The sequence below is a fragment of the Colossoma macropomum genome, unplaced genomic scaffold (assembly GCF_904425465.1).
Source record: "Colossoma macropomum unplaced genomic scaffold, Colossoma_macropomum, whole genome shotgun sequence".
Lineage (NCBI taxonomy): Eukaryota > Metazoa > Chordata > Actinopteri > Characiformes > Serrasalmidae > Colossoma > Colossoma macropomum.
This window is the reverse complement of record NW_023494795.1, coordinates 44152047-44171472: the sequence shown is the minus strand read 5'-3', so window position 1 is coordinate 44171472 and position 19426 is coordinate 44152047. Positions and strand designations below refer to the sequence as shown.

Genomic DNA, 19426 nt, shown 5'->3' with positions numbered 1-19426 from the left:
AGCCCAAAAAAGTGCAGGACAGTGGGGCTCCAGGACCAGGGCTGAGAAACACTCAACTACCATAAGTGTCAACTCAGTTCCAGGCAGGTCACAGCTCTGCAGAGTTCAGTGCTTTCCCTCTTCTGACAGACTTCAAAACATGGCCTAGATAATTAGTTAATGGGTTGAATCAGGTGTGTCAAAGGGGCAGAACGCTAAACTTGGCACTGCTGGACTCTAGTCCGAAACGTATAGATGAAGATGAATATTTTCTTACCTAATTTAGTTGTGACCAATTCTACCTGTTAGCAAGGCCTTCCCATCCACATGCTACCGAGCTGAGAAGCTTGAGATGCTAGTACAAGCTTCCTCCCTGCTGAACTCATAGAAACCATTAAGTGTGTCTGTTGGTTACGAGGGCTCTGTGATGTGTTTTGGCTTTTTTAATGGGTTGATATCACAGTCCAAAGGATCCTAAATACAGCTAATACAGACCTTCACGAACTGAATTCCGAGTGGTAGATGAGGGTAAACGCTGATCTCTGCGGCGCTTTAGTCCGGAAGGTCCCCAGTTTGACAGGCCTGCATTAAGCCAATTCTTCTTAGGAAGCACAACTATTAGGTTTTAATCCAGTTGTTTCTGATTTTGTTTTTCTTTAGCAGGGCTCTGAGACACGTGACGCTCCACCACATCATTACAAACTGCTGACGCAACTTAATTGGAGCTTAACATGCTTGGAGGATGCTAACTGCTAATTTTGTTGTGTTAGCTAACTAATGCCTGTGTTGACTAACATTGCTATAAGTGATGGGTAGAGGAAGAACCATCCTACCCAACCAGAGAGAGAGACAGCTGTGGCATCACTGGGGTTCAAACTTGCAGTCTCCCAATTATAGGGCCAATGCTTAGACCAAGGGTGTCTTACTCAGTTCCTTCTGGGTCACAGCTCTGCGGACTACGCCATCTTCAGACAAGCACAATCACAGAGTTAAACATTGTTCCATCAGTGAAAAAATATATTCCAGGTGTATGTATCAAATATATTTTTGCAATGTATGAAAATGGCCAAAAATGTTTTTGTTAAATATACGTTTAAAATGTGTTTATCTGTATGTGTTATTATCTGTGTTCAGTTGAGTGTAATGAAGGTTACAGATGTAACTAAACGTACTGACTTCTGTGATCTGCACTGTACTTTACATTAACCATGTACGTCTGCAGTCAGACTCTCACACACAATGTATTTCACATAAACAAGATATCAGATCATAACTGCATTTTCACAGAGTATCAACACCCACAACACTCGCTTCTGTCCTGTTAAAGGATCATTTGATCAGATTTAAAATGAAGATACTGGAACACAAACTCATTTCTAAAGGTATCAGACAGTGAAGAGCATCAGACAGGATTCTGGATATTTTCATACATTTTCAGATGGATTTGATAAACACATTTACACACAGTTATTTTTGTCTATGTGTAATATTTCTCCATATATTTTAAAATAAATGTATTTTAAAATATATTTGGTTAATATGGCAAAATATTCTGAAATACATTTTAGTGTTTGGAGTGTATTTCAGTATGGACTGCAGTGTGTTTGACATGTATTTCTAATATATAAAAATACATAATATTGTTCCATATGGGAGCGATGCGGGTTTACAGAGACATAAGATCCATTTTTACTGTAGAACCGAATCTGTACTGTGTCGTTCCGCGCTGGTGCAGACTTGTGAGACCGGTTATGATCTTTAGATACACAGTCAGAGAAATGAAAAGAGCTTAATAACTATGAAATTATGAAGTTATATGCAAAAAGTGCAGCAAAACGACGGTGAGGACGGCCTCTGAGACTTAAATCTATCAGTTCATTGAAGTGCCTCTGCTTATTGATTTTTCTCACTGCAGAAGGAAGATATGATTCATCTGTCGGCTGCAGGAACCTGCTCGAGAATTTTCACACCTCATAAAAAAGACAGAAAGCGTCGTAGCGCTTTTATCAGGAGTGTTTCTGACACCTCGGCTGCCTGACAGAGTCATCAGGATGGAGATTCTGATGGAACTTCACAGCTCCACCCCGGCTCCTCCAGAGCTTTCTGCTCTGTTTGGAACCCGCAGCCAGAATCTGCTCACCTGTACCTTTCAGACTCCTCAATGATACAGATTCCACTGATTTTCCCCCATAATTCAGTGTGTGAGATGTAATCAAAGAGACTCAGAGTGGTTTGGTGTGAAATGGTTCAGATGTCTTTACAGTGGTGGTGATAGGAACCAGGGGTCGCCATGACTACAACACAAATATAGACATTTTATTTACTATCCAGAACCACCAGTGAACCTACACGAGTCTTCTGAGTTTATATGGAATGTTGATGATGGAAAATAGTGGAAAATCTGAAATAATAAGTTTTCTTTGGGGACTATTTTGCCTCACAGCGTCCTGCATGTATCCCTCCACCATGAATGGAGTTTAAGTTCTCAAAACTATCATAAAACAGTCAGACCAGCACAACACACACTAACACACCACCACCACGTCAGTGTTACTGCAGTGCTGAGAATGACCCACCACCCAAATAGTACCTGCTCTGTGAGGGTCCATGGGGGTCCTGATCATCGAGGAACAGGGTATGCAGAGAAACAGATGGACTACAGTCTGTAACTGTGGAACTACAAAGTGAAACTATATGGTCAGTGGAGCTCATAAGATGGACAGTGAGTTGGGCTTAATCAAGTGGCTGGTTAGTGTATCTGTCAGCTCAAGGTTCTGCCTTGTTACACTGCTGGTGTTGGGGGGGGCTGTTGGACCTTGGCATGAGTCTCAGACATCAACACGCTATAATTTGGAGTGACAGTCCTGCCGGACCACCCGCCGCTCTGTTACCATCACTCTAATAACTACTGATACAGTGCAGGACCGCAGGCTTCACAGCGAGAGCGTGTGGACATACCGTACAGACCACGGCCTTCGCACAGCGTACACAACTCTGCATGTGTCTGTTATTTATGCAGCGATACGGCGGCTGTGACCGAAACTGACCCCTCTGCCTCATTAGCGCAGCTCTATACATCAGGGAACTATTTAGTTTACTAAACAGCTGTAAAATCATGTATCAGTACATGAGTTCTGACACTGCGTCAGTATCGGCCCCTTCAGAAATAACCCAGCCTCAGTTTCCTGAGCGAGGCTGGAGCTCGTACTCTTCTCATTCAGCCCTGCAGTAGGCTTGCTGCTTAAATGCTTTGCAACAAGAGACTTTAAAAATCTGTGATGAAGCCAAACTCCACAGGTCAGTAGAGCCAGGTCAAGCCAAAGTTTTTTTATGTAGCGCTTTTTACAACAGGCGTTGTCACAAAGCAGCTATACAGAAAAAAATCCACGTCCAAGCCCCCATGAGCGTCGCCAATGGCAACAGTGGCAAAGAAAAACTCCCTAAGAGCAAGAAGAAGAAACCTTGAGAGGAACCAAGACTCAAAAGGGGAACTAGAGATATGGACCCAGAAATCTCGCAAATTTGTATCCGACTTAGGCGCACCCTAGGCGCACCCTAGGCGGCCTAGCTGAGACACTCCCCCGTGGTGAAGGTCTGCAGAGCCAGAGAAGTTCAGAGTAGCAAAAATAAGAGAAACTAACTCCTTTACAGGATTACAGGGCGTTATGCTCCCTCTCCAACCACACACAACTTTTTATTGTAGTCTTTAAGAAACCAGAGATAACGACATTCAATATCTGATCTTTGAAGCTCTGAAGATCAGCAGAGAAATGTTAGCCAATGAAGCCAGATTACACAGGTCAACAGAGCATTTTCAAACAAGCCCTGGATTGCATTCTTAGCCTTCAGGGAACCGGAGATATGGACCCCTACTTAGGGGCACCCTAGGCAGTCTTGCTGAGACACTTGCCAATGGTGGAGATCTGGAGAGACAGGAAATTTAGAGCCACAAACATAAGAGTAACTAACTTCTTTGTAGGATTACAGGGCGTTACGCTCTCTCTCTTACCACACAGGACTTGTACTGTAGTCTTTGGGCAACCGGAGATAACAATGTTTAATAGCTGATGTTTGAAGCACCGTAGATCAGCAGTGGACTGGTATGTATTTCTAATATATAAAAATATATGTTTATATATTTTTTCCGTATGGGGTGATTTACTACGTTTTTTAGCTGGCATTTTTAATGTGCTCTGTAGTTCGTGTCTTTCATTTGCTCAGATACTCGTCTGAACAGCTCGTTATTGAGCTTTACAGTCGTCCATCCTGCTGACCCTCTTTAAGTCTTTTAAAGACCAGAGCATAAACTTCGTCTCCTCTGCAGACCAGTTTCTGCTCCGCCATGTTGAACGGTATAAACTCTCACTATGACGCGACGAACATGATCAGAACGGACTTAAACTTTCCGATAGGGAATGTAATCAGATACAGGCGGTTACACATATATTATTCTTCTATTTAATGGATTATTTACAGGATTACACATGGACGTGTCCTATTCCGATTGAGCTGTTAGTCAGATTATTAACGGATTATCAGGCTGCGTGTGGACGTGGTCAGTGTTCTGAAATGTGTGTGGAGTAAAAGCAGCATGTTGGGACTCAGCATTCAGCAGAAGTTACAGTACACTACGTAATGGTGCATGGAGCCACATGTCCACCCTGATCGCTCTCTCAGGAGCACTGCAGCAGATGGACGGAGGGGAGAGATGACCGCTCTGAGGTCCAGCGTAATTCAGACCTGAGTGCGAACGGCTCTGTGGGGCACTGAATGATTAATAAACGTGCTTTCTTCTTCAGATAGGGTCTTACACTTGAAAAGAGAGACAGAAAGAAAAAGAGAGAGAGATAGAGAGAAGAGAGAGAGAGGAGAGGGGATGAGAGTATGTGTAGAGAGAGAGAGAGAGAATGAGAGAGAGAGGAGAGAGCGAGGAGAGGGGATGAGAGTTTGTGTAGAGAGAGAGGAGAGGGGATAAGAGTTTGTGTGTAGAGAGAGAGAGAGAATGAGAGAGAGAGAGGAGAGAGAGAAAAAGAGAGAAAGAGAGGAGAGGGGATGAGAGTATGTGTAGAGAGAGAGAGAGGAGAGAGAAAAAGAGAGAGATAGAGAGAAAAGAGAGAGAAGAGGGGATGAGAGTACGTGTAGAGAGAGAGAGAGGAGAGAGAAAAAGAGAGAGATAGAGAGAAAAGAGAGAGAAGAGGGGATGAGAGTATGTGTAGAGAGAGAGATAGAGAGAGAGAGAATGAGAGAGATAGAGAGAGAGAGGAGAGGGGATGAGAGTATGTATAGAGAGAGAGAGATAGAGAGAGAGAGAGAGAATGAGAGAGATAGAGAGAGAGAGGAGAGGGGATGAGAGTATGTGTAGAGAGAGAGAGAATGAGGACGAGTGAGGGGGAATAAGAGTGTGTATATGAGATGTTATAGGTCTGACTCATTCACTTTCATTGAGAATAATGGATTGAAGGCTGTGTGAGTGAATGTGTGAGTGAATGGCGAGTGCTGTGTGTCTGAGCTCTCTGGGCCAATCACAGCTTCATGCCCAAATAAGGAAGTCTGGATTTGAGCCACTCATCTCTATGAAAATAAAGAACAGCGTTCTGAAAGAACACGGCAGTCTCACTCTGTGGAACACAAGACTGAGCCAAAGCTTATGAGGTCAGTGAATAGTGAAATAGAGCACTGAGCTATGAGAGGCTGTACATTACAGTGATTTTATCACAGTTAAGGCCTTTACACACCAAGTGCAATTTAGTCATGTGATGCATTTGGACGACAGTAGGTCCATTAATGCCTGGGAACAACACAGCGACGTTGCGTAGTGCCCAGTGTGCATTTCCATGTCATTTTTGGTGTGTAAAGACCTCAACACTGTTATTAAGGCACTGCGAAACAATCTTGCCCTCTTTCTCATGATCCACAGCACTCTAAAAGCACTGCGTTCTTGGTGGAATGATTGTTTATCTCAATTATTATTAATAATAACTTGTATTAAAAATGTATTTTATTATACTTTATGTTGTGCGTGTTGTGCTAATAACACCCTTACCTGTGATAAAATCACTGTAACGCACGGCCTCTCGAAGGGTTGTGCTTAATTTCCTTAGAATTTAATAGGCTGTGCCTTTTCTTACTGTGTCTTTAAGACCGATATATGTAAATGAGCTCTGCTCTGAGCACTCAGACCTGAAACACTCCTCAGAACTTAACTATGTATGGGCGGGGCTTAGCTGTTTTAGGCTGCTGATGTGGATATATGTAAATGAGTTCTTGTGACATCACAGAAACAATTAACTCCTCCTGTAAAGTGACTATTTTGGAGTTATGAGGTTTTGATATCTATGAAAAACAGAAGTGCATCTTGGGGTTTACCACGCGCACGGCCGGTAAACTGCTCGTTCGGGTCTTTAGTTTTGTGTGTCAGTTCTGTCCAAAACTTCTGGGCAGAATGTGTCCAATTTCTACCTGAAACTGATGCAAAAGAATCCAGATTGTATCCAGATTGATTTTTGATAGTCTGAACAGCAAAAAACCACATGAAATCAGATTTTTGCAAATCATTTGGAAGTGATTTGAAATGCAACCCCAGTCAGATTTTTACAGATGCGTCTCAGTCTGGACGCTCTGGACGCTCAAATCAGATTTAAGTGTCTTTTTTGTCACTCGCAACATGACAAACAGTGTTGATGTCGAATCCAGAGTGACGAAGTTCTGGGATTCAAGAAGAGCTCCACAGATTCATGATTATGAAGAGAGTTCTGAAGAGTCTGGAGGGGAGATGATGCTCCTCCATCTCTCCTGCATCCGCGTTTGAAATCCGCATCACCAGCGTAACTACGTAGTTACTGACACCTACATTGTTACCACGGCAACCCACGCAGAAAGGTTGGTGATGTATGAACACACAAATCTGATCTGACCACTTGCAAATAACAGAGTGGACAGTCGACTTAAAACATCTGATTTGAGAAACAAATCCGATTTGCCTGCAGCCCGAGCATTTGGTGATGGTGTTCCACAGGGTTCCATTCTTGGGCCGCTACTGTTTGCATGATATATCAATAAAAGTGGAAAATTAAATTCATTTTTGGGAAAACTAAACAAGGCTCTCTTGTCGCACATGGAGCTGAGTGTGTGTCTGACTGCGCTGCTCATTCATTCATTCGTTTCAGGCTCACCTTCATCTCACCGTCTCACGCTTTCCGTCTGTAAGCCTGCCCACTGCTGCTCAGCGTCCATTTCTGGGATTCACATTTAGAAAGCACCACAAGGGAACAATTCCCGCTCTCTCTCTCTCTCTCTCTCTCTCTCTCTGCTGTTAATGGGTGACAGTACCAGCAGAAAGAGAGCGATAAAACACATCCTGGTCCTCTGCAGCTCTCACAGTCCTTCTCCAGATTGACTCGGCCATTAAAACAATAATAACCTCACATTCACAATGTAAATGTACAGCACTCACTGCTCATTTGGTTTCTTCTGAAATGAAGGGCATTAATAGTGAGTTTGTGCTGCAGTAACAGCCTCTACTCTTCTGGCCAAGCTTTACACTAGGTGTTGGAACATTGCTGTGAGGATTTTATGGCAACCACAAGAGCATTAATGAGGTCAGGTGCTGATGTTGGATGGTCAGTTTTGCTCCAGCGCATCTATTGGTCTGTGCTTTTCTATGGAGAACATCTAAGCAGTTATCAAAGCAATCTGTGACCTTAAAATACACAATGGTTCTTCACGGTTTCTTATATAGAACCATGAACATTCAAATAACCATTTGCATGCTTAAATGTTTCTCTGCATGGTGAAACTGTTCTTCAGATTGATGCAGAATGTGTTGTGTTTGGTTCTATATAGCACCAAAAAAGGGTTCCACTATTGTTACAATGTCAAGCTTGTATACATTCTAAGAACTCTTTTTGGCACTATGTAGAACCATTTTCAAAAAGATTCTATACAGAACTGTAATCAACATATTTTCCATCATTCTGAGGAACCATTTCACCATGCAAAGAACGGTGCATGGACCATTTAAACTTGGTTCTTTGGGTGTTCATGGCTCTATGTAGAACCACTGTCTTTACTAAAGAACCTTTGAAGAAGCGTCTTCCAAGTGTAGCTGAAGAGCAGTCCGGATACTTTTGGATGGGCAGTGTATTTTATTCGTTAACAGCTGTGTTGGGCGTGTCATCGCTATAAGAGCATATTTTTTCCAATCAAGACAAAACGATGATAATAAGATAAACCCATCAACCAGAGTTCGCTCTACACAAGCACAACGGTTTCAACCAAAGAAGACCCCATAAATAAAATCGGACAGCTGAAATGTACATAAAGATGGAAGAACTTATGAACTTAAAAACCACAGCAGCCAAGCATGCTAGGCTAAAGCATACTGCCACAGCGAGCATGGAAAGCCTTTTTTCACTTAGCTCTTACTTCTGCTCTGTCAGTTCACAGATCACTTCCCAGAAGCACAATGCAACTTTTTTCTTTAACTCAGGTGGCTGACATTTTAGATTTGGCTTTGGAAATGGGCGTCCTCACTTTTTAAGATCAACCAAACACAGCTTTTAAATATGTGGAGCTTCGAATTCAAAGTACAGGAACACTGGCTCACAGCTAGAGACCTGAAAGCTTGACTCAGGTCATGGTGGATAGTGCACCGATTACTAAGCAGTGGTCGGAGGAGAGAATGAGCCCTCTGGTGTCGAGAGTGCACCAGTGCGTCAAATTAGATGTTTCTCTGTGTTTCTATTAATATTTGAGATAATCCAGCTCAGAAATCCAGTTCAAACACTTCCTGAATCTGTAGAGTCGCCCTTTCCGTTCCATCTTATCACGAGATCATACGAGACTCACATCCGGAGTTATGAGCCTATGAAGAGGGGCTGAGATACACATCATCTGCCTCTCACCGTGTGGAACTGGTGGATTTGTGTGTGTATAAATATGTGTATATACACCAATCAGGCATAACATTATGACCACTTCCTTGTTTCTACACTCATCATCTGTTTCTCTGCGTACTTTGTTACCCTGTTCTTCAGTGGTCAGGACCCCCATGGACCCCCACAGAGCAGGTAGTATTTGGGTGGTGGATCATTCTCAGCACTGCAGTAACACTGACGTGGCGGTGGTGTGTTAGTGTGTGTTGTGCTGGTCTGAGTGGATCAGACACTTGTACTTAATAACTTGTACTTAAAGGCCGATTTCATTGGAAATTGACTGAATGAAAGAGGGTCTCTGACTTTAGCACAGCCACATGAACAGCAACATGTGTTCACATCTATACACACACACTGAGCTCAGCGTCAGCCCACGGCTCTCTTTGTTAACCCACACACACACACACACACACACACACACACACACACACACACACACAGTTGGCTGAAGGCCAGTGTTCTTTCTCTCAGTGCGCTCAGTGTTTCTCTCCTTACAGTAAATATCCAACAGACTGGAGCTTTATTTAATCAGCAGCAGCAGAAACGCAGTGAAGAGAAAAGAACACATAAGAGACGGAACAGAACGAAGAAATGAAATAAAGGACAGAAAGGAGAGACAGACAGACGGACAGGTATAAGAGAAAGAGGAGGAGGAGTGTGGGGGGGGGGGCTGAAAGCTGTGTGTGTGTGTGTGTGTGTGTGTGTGTGTGTGTGTGTGTGTGTGTAATCCAGTCGTGCAGAAGCACATGAGAACACTTCACAGAGGCACATGAACCATAGGCTGTATTAGATTCAGAATTAGAGACTGAATCAGATTCAGAATTAGAGACTGAATCAGATTCAGAATTAGAGACTGAATCAAAATTCAGAAGCTGAATCAAAAGAAATGGCGTAATTAGATTTACAATTGAAGGCTGAATTAGAAACAGAATCAGATTCAGAATTAGAAGCTGAATAAGATTCAGAATTAGAGGCTGAATCAGTATTAGAGGCTGAATCAAAAGAAATGGTGTAATTAGATTCACAATTAAAAGCTGAATTAGAAATAGAATCAGAGGCTGAATCAGAATCAGAGGCTGAATCGGAATCAGAGGCTGAATCGGAATCAGAAGCTGAATCAGAATCAGAATTAGATGCTGAATCAGAATCAGAGCCTGAAACAGATCCAGAATTAGACACTGAATCAGATTCAGAATCAGGGGCCGAATCAGAATCAGAGGCTGAATCAGATTCATAATTAGAGACTGAATCAGATTCAGAATTAGAGGCTGAATCAGAGTCAAAATTAGAGGCTGAATCAGATTCAGAATCAGAGGCTGAATCAGAATCAGAGGCTGAATTAATTTCAGAATTAGAGGTTACATCAGATTCAGAATCAGATTCAAAATCTGAATCTATGACACATTCAGAGGCTGAATCAGAATTAAAATTAGAAGCGGAAGCGGATTCAGACTGATAGTGATGCACAACGTATAAAATTTCAATTAACACATCCGAGTGGTCATTGGGCGGAAGGCAGGAAACACCCTGGACAGGTCACCATTCCATTGCAGGGCAATTTCCAATTTATCAAATTAGCACATTAGTGAATATTACTGTAATTATATACAGTCTTTCTGATGTCTTAAAACAGTGTTTATTGACGGACTTTTAGGGCCTCTAAATGTGCAGAAGCGGTCCTGACCACTCCGACTGTGTGGATACAGTAATTAAATCTGCTCTTTGCTTCTTTACTCCACTGTTATCGGTTAAAATAACTCATTTATAATGAAACAATCCTGCATTCAGTCCAACCAAAAAACTTCTGAAAGCGTTTGTGAGTTAATGAAGGTAAAATATGCGTGTTGTGTGTGTTTAGCGGCGCGGGCGGTGGACGCTGTGACATTCCAGAACAATAGACAGCAATTACAGTGTGAAACTCACCGCTGAGCGAGAGAGACGCTGAGGTTTATCTCCAACACTCACTCACAGCTCATTAGCCTAAAATCACACGTTATCCACTGCCTGTTAGCTAACAGCACGCTCTCCTGATTAGCTTATGCAGACGCTAAAAGGCTCAACAGAACCAGTTACTGCTGAAGAACACTGAGGGTCACAGATTAGCATTAGCATAAGGGACGGTTAAAGCGACAGTTCAGCAAAATATCAGCTGTAACTCGTTTCCCTCAGATACCCCAAATGTAGTCGATCAGCAAAGACATGTTTGGGTCTTTAGCGTTAGCGCTGGAGCTGTGAAGCTAATGTAGCTAGCACATACCGTAAGCTTAGCATTAGTTACCATGTTGCTAACTGCACGGTTGAATCATTACACGCTGCCAAATACTGTCACAGACAAAATACAGACAAAAGTCAGGCTGCTACTGTTTTTAGCTATGCTAACATAATTTAGTCCATGTTTATTATGTTCCATACAGGGTCAGAAACCACATAATCAAGTCTATTAGAGATATAATAAAGTATAATACTGTAACTATAATAACTATAATAAAGTGGCCAGGGAGTGGAAACACAAGGTGGGTGTTTCTAATAAAGTGGCCAGTGAGTGGAAGTACAAGGTGGATGTTTCTAATAAAGTGGCCAGTGAGTGGAAGCACAAGGTGGGTGTTTCTAATAAAGTGGCCAGGGAGTGGAAACACAAGGTGGGTGTTTCTAATAAAGTGGCCAGTGACTGGAAACACAAGGTGGGTGTTTCTAATAAAGTGGCCAATGAGTGGAAGTGCAAGGTGGGTGTTTCTAATAAAGTGGCCAGTGAGTGGAAACACAAGGTGCATGTTTCCAATAAAGTGGCCAGTGAGTGGAAGCACAAGGTGGGTGTTTCCAATAAAGTGGCCAGTGAGTGGAAGCACAAGGTGGGTGTTTATAATAAAGTGGCCAGTGAGTGTAAGCACAAGGTGTGTGTTTCTAATAAAGTGGCCAGTGAGTGGAAGCACAAGGTGGGTGTTTCCAATAAAGTGGCCAGTGAGTGGAAGCACAAGGTGGGTGTTTCTAATAAAGTGGCCAGTGAGTGGAAGCACAAGGTGGGTGTTTCTAATAAAGTGGCCAGTGAGTGGAAGCACAAGGTGGGTGTTTCCAATAAGGTGGCCAGTGAGTGGAAGCACAAGGTGGGTGTTTCCAATAAAGTGGCCAGTGAGTGGAAGCACAAGATGGGTGTTTCTAATAAAGTGGCCAGTTAGTGGAAGCACAATATGGGTGTTTCTAATAAAGTGGCCAGTTAGTGGAAGCACAAGGTGGGTGTTTCTAATAAAGTGGCCGGTTAGTGGAAGCACAAGGTGGGTGTAATTTCTACATATGTCTAACCTTCTCGTAGCTGTTTTGATTATCCTTCAATAAGCCTTAGATGTTCTGTGTTTAGAGCAGGAGCAGGAATGGAGATTGGAATGGACCCCAGACGGACGTGGAGGTGCCCCCAATCACTGAAGCCTCATTCACGGTTACTCTTCTGTCCGCTGAAGCTGGTTAAGTGGAGACAGCGTGTCCTGCCTGGAGGACATGGCCTCGCTCTGAGGCTCCTCCAGAACACACTCCATACAGCTGTTTCTCAATAGGTGAGATGTAATTGACCTCTTGAGGCTTTCTGTCAGGAGATCAATACGAGCCAAGGTTCCGTCGTAATGACCAACATGAGAACATCATGAGATGGATCTATAGTAAAGATCTGCGCTTATGGATCTGCTGCTGCAGTTCATTTTTAATGTTCACCTCATAAAAGTTTTAATAAACTTTGACATTAATCATTGTAAACCAGTCGGCTCAGCAGTACCGCAGTGTGCTTCTGTAATCAGGATGAAACTTTATCTCCATTTTTGTCTTTTACTGATTTATTTTTACATAATCTGAAAGAACCAGCTTTCCTTGAGTGCATTTAAAAATAGAAATAATGTAGAATTGCTTAGAATAAAATCTTATTCTTGTGCATTTAAAGTGGATGTTCCTGCTCCTGTCAACCTACCAATTCTGAAAATAAAATGTTCTAGCTAGCAGTAGAGCCATCTGGCATTCAAACTGGATGTAAATGTCTGGCTGCAGTTACAAAGTCAGGTTTGTAACATTTAAGCATATTTAGAACCATGAGTTCTAGAACCATTGGATGCTTAAATGGTTCTTTGCATGGTGAAATGAATGTGTTGTATACAGTTCTATATAGCACCAAAAACGGTTCTGCTGTGGTTACAATGTCAGGCTTGTAACATTTAAGCATATTTAGAACCATGAGTTCTAGAACTATTTGGATACTTAATGGTTCTTTGCATGGTAAATTGGTTCTTCAGACTGAGAATGTGTTGTATATGGTTCTATATAGCACCAAAAAGCATTCTGCTTTGATTACAATGTCAATAGCAGAACCCTTTGTGGTGCTATGTAGAACCAGCACATTCTCCATCAACCTGAAGAACCATTTTACCATGCAGAGAACCATTTAATGCATATTTAGAACCATGCGTTCTAGAACTATTTGGATACTTAATGGTTCTTTGCATGGTAAATTGGTTCTTCAGACTGAGAATGCGTTGTATATGGTTCTATATAGCACCAAAAAGGGTTCTGCTATTGGTACAAGCCGGACATTCAACCTGAAGAACCATTTCATCATGCAAAGAACCATTTAAGCACGCAAACTGTTCTAAATAGAACTCAGGATTCTAAACAGAGCCATTTCCCTTACTGAAGAACCCTTGAAGAACCATCTTGTTTGAGGAGTGCAGTGTGGAAGGCGCTGCGTGGTTGGCCGGTCTCAGTGAGCAGCGCCCTCTGCCGGCCGCCTCCGCTCCGCCTCTTTCAGCAGCACAGCAGCAGCGGCGGCGCGCGGTACAGACAGCACGGTAAACCCGGGGACTCGGGGGGCGCGAGGACAGGTGCGCGAGGATTTCTATCGCGGATTACAGTGCAGTGTGGGGTCTGTACGGGGGTCCGGATAAAGATGAGGAGGAGGAGGAGGAGAGCGTGATGGACGTGCGCGTGTTTCACCTGCTACCTCGAGACTCTCGGGCATGGATGGGGGGAGACATACAGGTGAGCTAAAGTTCTCTCTGTGCTCCGGTCTGGGGGTCCTGCTTTAGGACAGGTGAAGGGGGTGCGTGAAGGTGACAGACCCCCCTAATCACTTTTTTAATGTCTTGAGTCAGTACAGTGGGTTCTGATTCGAATTTCTCCGTTCCGCCTTAAATGGTGCAGCAGTTACGTTCTGGTGCCTGAGGTGACAGAATGTAACTGCTGCACCATTTAAGGTGGAACGGAAAAATTCGAAAAAAGCTGGGGAATCTCAAATCTTGAGCTGAAATAATGTTGGAAAAAGGTCTAAATTGTTGTCAGACGTCCTTAAAATCATTCCTAACCATGTTTTTATTTTAATTTCACTATTGCCAGCTCTAACGTTCTCCGTTCTTGATAGTGGTGATCAATAATCCAGTTTTTCCTCCAACTGTGTAGATTTACTTCTGAAAGAACAGCAGTAGCTCCATCTCTCCACCTCTCCATCTCTCTCTCCACTGAATAATCAGTTCCATCAGTTTCCATTGCTGCTGCTGCTGTTGTTTTGACTTCGCTACAGTTCCTGGTAAAGACATTTCTATTTGGATGAGGGAACCTTTCACTGGAACCGAGTAGAAACCACTCGTAAAGAGAAAAACCCAAATCAACTTCACCACTTGTACCTGGTAATAACATAAAGCAGTAAAGCTGCGGGAGGCTTTGTAGCAGAGCTGAAACAGCTGGACTGCAAGAACTCTCAGTCGACTCTAGAACGTCAGAATGTTCTAACTGGATGTAGACTTCTGGTCATCGTAGAACGTTATGTTCTAGCTCTAGAACGTTCAAATCTTTTAACTGGACCTGGTATTCTGCTTATCCAAGGATGTTAGAACATTCTAACCTGAACTTAAATGTTCTAGAGCGTTTAGATGTTCTGACTGAACGTAGAATTCTGGTCATCCTGGAAGGTCAGAGTGTTCTAACTTGAATCGAATCATTCGAGAACATCCAAGTGTTCTAATGGGACGTAGAATTCTGCTAATCTTGGAAGGTCAGAGTGTTCTAATGGGACGTTCTGATGTTCTTGCCTGTTGAAAAAATCAGAAACCATTAAAGTTGTTTTAAATTATTATTAAAAGTGTTCCAATAAATAATTAGTTAATTAATGTCTGTGGGAAAATGGTTTAATTAGAGTAGGCCTTTGTTGACAACCACGGACCTCAAGAACTCTCAGTCGTCCTTCATTATTATTTTATATATTATATTATGTATTATATTATACTTGTTTCATTACTTTTGGTCTAATAATGATGAAAATATGCCATAAATGAACCATAATGTAACAGTGTTTAGCGCAGAAACTTTCAACTTATAAATATTTTTGCTCACCAGTTTGGCACCAGAACAGTAATGCTAGTTTCCACTGGCGCCTCTGTGATTTCCGGTGTTGTGCTAGCATCAAGCTAGCAGTGCCACAGTCTGTACATACAGTGTCAGAAGCCACACAGTCAAGCCTGTTAGAGATGAACCAACAGCTCTACAGGGTTTGTGCAGTTAGCACCATGCTAATCTGTGGCATATAGCTTCCATTGCTTGTTAGAGACATTAGCCTTCTAGCTGCAGTGCTAAAGCTAAAGAAGCTAATCTCAGCCGATCAGCTTCATCGGGTGGTTTGAACTCTCCTTATCACTGCATAACCTGAGTGGGCTAAAGTGCTGTGGGCTGAACGGGAGGTCGTGTGTAAGTGCGTTCATGGTTGTGACATCACAGTTCATCACAGTTCATCACTGTTCATCACTGTTTATGTCGCCTTAAACTGAGACTGAAAGTTCAGAGCACTGAGCTGATTCAGGCTGTGATTGAAGACCTGCTGCATCATATTCATACTAATCTGCATCCTGCACAACACAACATAAACCCAGAGAGAGAGAGAGACAGAGAGAGAGAGACAGAGAGAGAGAGAGACAGGGAGAGAGACAGAGAGAGAGAGAAGGGGGAGAGAGAGAGAGGCAGAGAGAGAGAAGGGGGAGAGAGAGAGAGACAGAGAGAGAGAAGGGGGAGAGAGAGAGAGAGAGAGACAGGAAGAGAAGGGAGAGAGAGAGAGAACAGAAAGAGAGAGAAATAGCAGAGAAGGGAAGAGAGGGAGAAAAGAAGAGAGCACAGCGAGAAAGAAAAGATATGAAAGAGAGAGAAAAAGAAACAACTAAGAGAAAAAGAGAGGAGAGAGACAGAAAGGAAAGAAAATAACAGAACCAAGAACCGAGAGAGATACAGAGAGAGAGAGAGATAAAGAGAGAGAGCGAAAGAGAGAGAGAGAGAGAGATAAAGAAAGGGAAATAATAAGAGAGAAGTACAGGCATCCAGTAATTACTTTATTTCGATTAGTTTGTCTTTTCTGGCTGTCTTTATCTACTGTAATGAATGGAATGGATTCAGATTCATTTTAATGTCCGGTCAACAAAACCAGCTGGACACTGGAGCCCTAAACTGGTCCAGTGCTGGTCCTGTCTCACCCTCTCACTGGACCAGATAACATCACTGCTGCTTTTCTCTGGAAAAATAAAGATGCAAATAAAAATGCAAAAAGGTCGGTCGGTCAGTCAGTCAGTCAGTCAGTCAGTAAGTCAGTCAGTGAGTAAGTGAGTCAGTCAGTGAATCCAATTATATCAGACCTCATTAGATGTAGGCCAGTCATATCAGGCCTCATAAATTGTAAGCCAATCATATGAGACCTCATAAATTGCAAGCCAATCATATGAGACCTTATAAGTTGTTAGCCAATTGTGTCAGACCTTGTCAGTCTAGCTGTCGACTGAACTTTCTGTTGCCTGCTGTTTTTTTGGTTTTTGGTTTTTGGTTTTGTTGTGTTGTTTACATTGTATCAGTTTGGGTATTAGTCTGTCTGTATTATCTGTAAGTGTTATTTGTCATAAATCATCTTATTATAATTTAAGTTGCCATTTTAACTGACCAGGGACAGCAGATTAGGTTATAGGGCTGACTCTGGCTCATTTACAGTGTTTTCTGCTCTGTTGATTAATGAGCACCGTCCCTATCAGAGAAATGAATTAATGAAATGAAGTAAAGTATCAGACCTCAAGAGTTAGCCCTTCATATCAGAGCTGGGGGAAGGACTTGCTCTGCGGTGACGTCAGTCAACTGCGACTGAAGCTGTGACAGGATTTTGATCTAAAATGAATGTTAGACTTTATGTACGTTAAACAGAACGTACAGAGTGAAGACTCCCACCTGCAGTATGGGTTTGTGGTGCGTTATGGTCAGTATAGCTGGCCGTCGGGCTTTTACTCAGTCGTTTGTTAGCTAGCTAACTGTGTGTTTACATAAGGCAAAGAAAAAGGACTAGGCCATATTTTGTCATTTACAGTAAGTTAATGTCAGTGAAAAGGTCATATAGTGTTGATCATAACAGTTTTATTTCCCTCAACCTGTAGATGGAAATTGACAGAGGCGGCGGCGCCATTGAAGACCAGTCAGATGAGATTTTTACCAGTTAAAACAAAAAAATGATTAATCTCCCATTATTTCCTAAAGTTCTTATAAATCCGAGGTTAATAAATTGTGTTATTGAACAGAAAGAGAGGGAGAGAAAGAAGCTGAAGGAGACTGACAGGACTGAAGGAGCAGATCTGATGGAGGTTAGTGATCGAGAAGAAAGCGAGGGCGATTATTTAAGCTGTCAGTTAAAATTTCTACTGAATTTAATTGAACTTAACTGAGAAAATATAATATTTGACTTGAAGCATCACTTCCCCTTTTGATGTTCATGATAGGAAGAGGACTGCTGTGGACAGAAAGTGCTATTCTTCATTTTTAGCCCCGCCCCATCACGCTTAAGTTAGACAGTGAGTTTATACCTGGCCTCTTTTTGAATGAGGGCAGCCAATCAGAACAGTGCTCATTTGCATATGCCAGTCTTAAAGGCACAGTAACGGAAACAGCCTGTTTAAACCACATGAGGGTTCTAAGTGGAGTTAAAAAACACTAGAAACACTAAAATACAAGAGTAGTGTAGGGTATGGGCCCTTTAATGGCCACTGGAATTCTAATTTAATTGAACTTAACTGAGAAAATCTAATATTGGTCACTATGATCATGAATTTCTGTCACTGAGCTTATTAAACATTTCTACTGAGACTGAACTGATCTATAATCTGTGTGTTTGAATAAAATGCAGCTTATCTAAGGCTGTTTTCACACTAGAGCTTTTTTCCGAACGCAGGACTGCTTGATTTGAGAGTTTGGTACGTTTGGTCGAGTGTGAAAGCGGAACCGTTCTCTGGTCCACCTGAAATCAGTGGTCTGTGTTTTGCCCAGTGTGAAAGCTGTCCACTCCCGGGGCCATGTGTGGGGCTGCGTGATTGGTTCATTTTGACTTTTCGACCTGTAGCATCACTTCCCCTTTTGATGTTCGTGATAGGGAGAGGACTATTCTTCACCGCTTGAGTGTTTGTATCCGAGGATCGTTCTAAAGAGCTGCTGATCACGAACAACATGCAGATTCTCGTAGCTCACAGAGACGGAGGAGCCTTCAGGCCGACGGCCACAGCTGCCCAGCACAACACCAAAAATAACCGCTCTGTGGTTTAGTTCCTGCTCTGTGTTTAAATGGTGAATAAATGGCGTTTGGTGAAGTTACTCACAGTGAGCCTGATGACCATGACTGACCTGTGATTTCAGCAGAGGATCATGCATTTGTGAATAGACTGTGTCAGATATTGGATGTCAGTTCGCCTTAACAGAGCTGTGCGGGTGGGAGCGGGACAAAACGTTTCGATTGCAGACGGGAGCAGAACAAATGCTTGCGATTTTCTGCAGGAGCAGGTGGGAATGGGACCTCTAGTATTTAGCTGTGAGAACACTGACCTACTGGTTATTTCATTAGGCAAAGTATAAAATCGCTTATTGCTCCTTTAAGTCGTTAAGTCACTCTGTTCTGGTGTCACTTTGAAAATGTGAACGGAAATATCTGCCTGCGCTTTTTTGGCGTCAACATTATCGATAAAGTCAAATAATTGATTTTAAGGCCAAAATCTTCTCAAAACTATCATAAAGCAGTGTCTCAGAATCAGGCAGTGAATTCATAACCATTTACTGTAGTAACGTTCTGTTCATAGAAGTGGACGTTCTGTTATTAAAGTGGGTTTAATGTGGTGTTGATGGTTTTGATGGTTAGGTATTGTCAAAATAGTGGGACATTCCAACGCGGTGCCACTTCAGGGATCTGAGTGAGTCTTTCTGATGGGCCACTTTGTGTCTGGATGAGTGTGGAGCCCTCTGGGAGCATCAGTGAGTGTGTTTGTCCCCTCCACATCCAGACGGTGGGGTGGGTGATGGTGTGGGGGAGGTGGAGGACGAGTGAAAGGACAGGAACGCGCTATCAGATCCGCTCAGAGCTCAGCCCAGCCTGCCGCCGATTAGCTTCTGCGATAAATGTTATTGCGTTTCCCTTCAGCATTAACCGAAACTCTCCGGCCTGCAGATAAAGATCCTGAGCTGAGGAACGCAGGAGGAGGATATAAAAGCAC

General features: G+C 42.7%; 1 protein-coding gene across 1 annotated transcript in view; it reads left to right on the top strand.

Moving 5' to 3' along the window:
* Window positions 1–13763: 13763 nt before the first annotated feature.
* LOC118816025 (5-hydroxytryptamine receptor 1E) overlaps window positions 13764–19426 on the top strand; it is a 30403-nt gene continuing 24740 nt past the window's right edge. The window contains exon 1 of the mRNA XM_036582513.1: window positions 13764–13922. The gene's annotated coding sequence lies outside the window, so the exon portion shown is untranslated. The remainder of the gene's footprint in view (window positions 13923–19426) is intronic.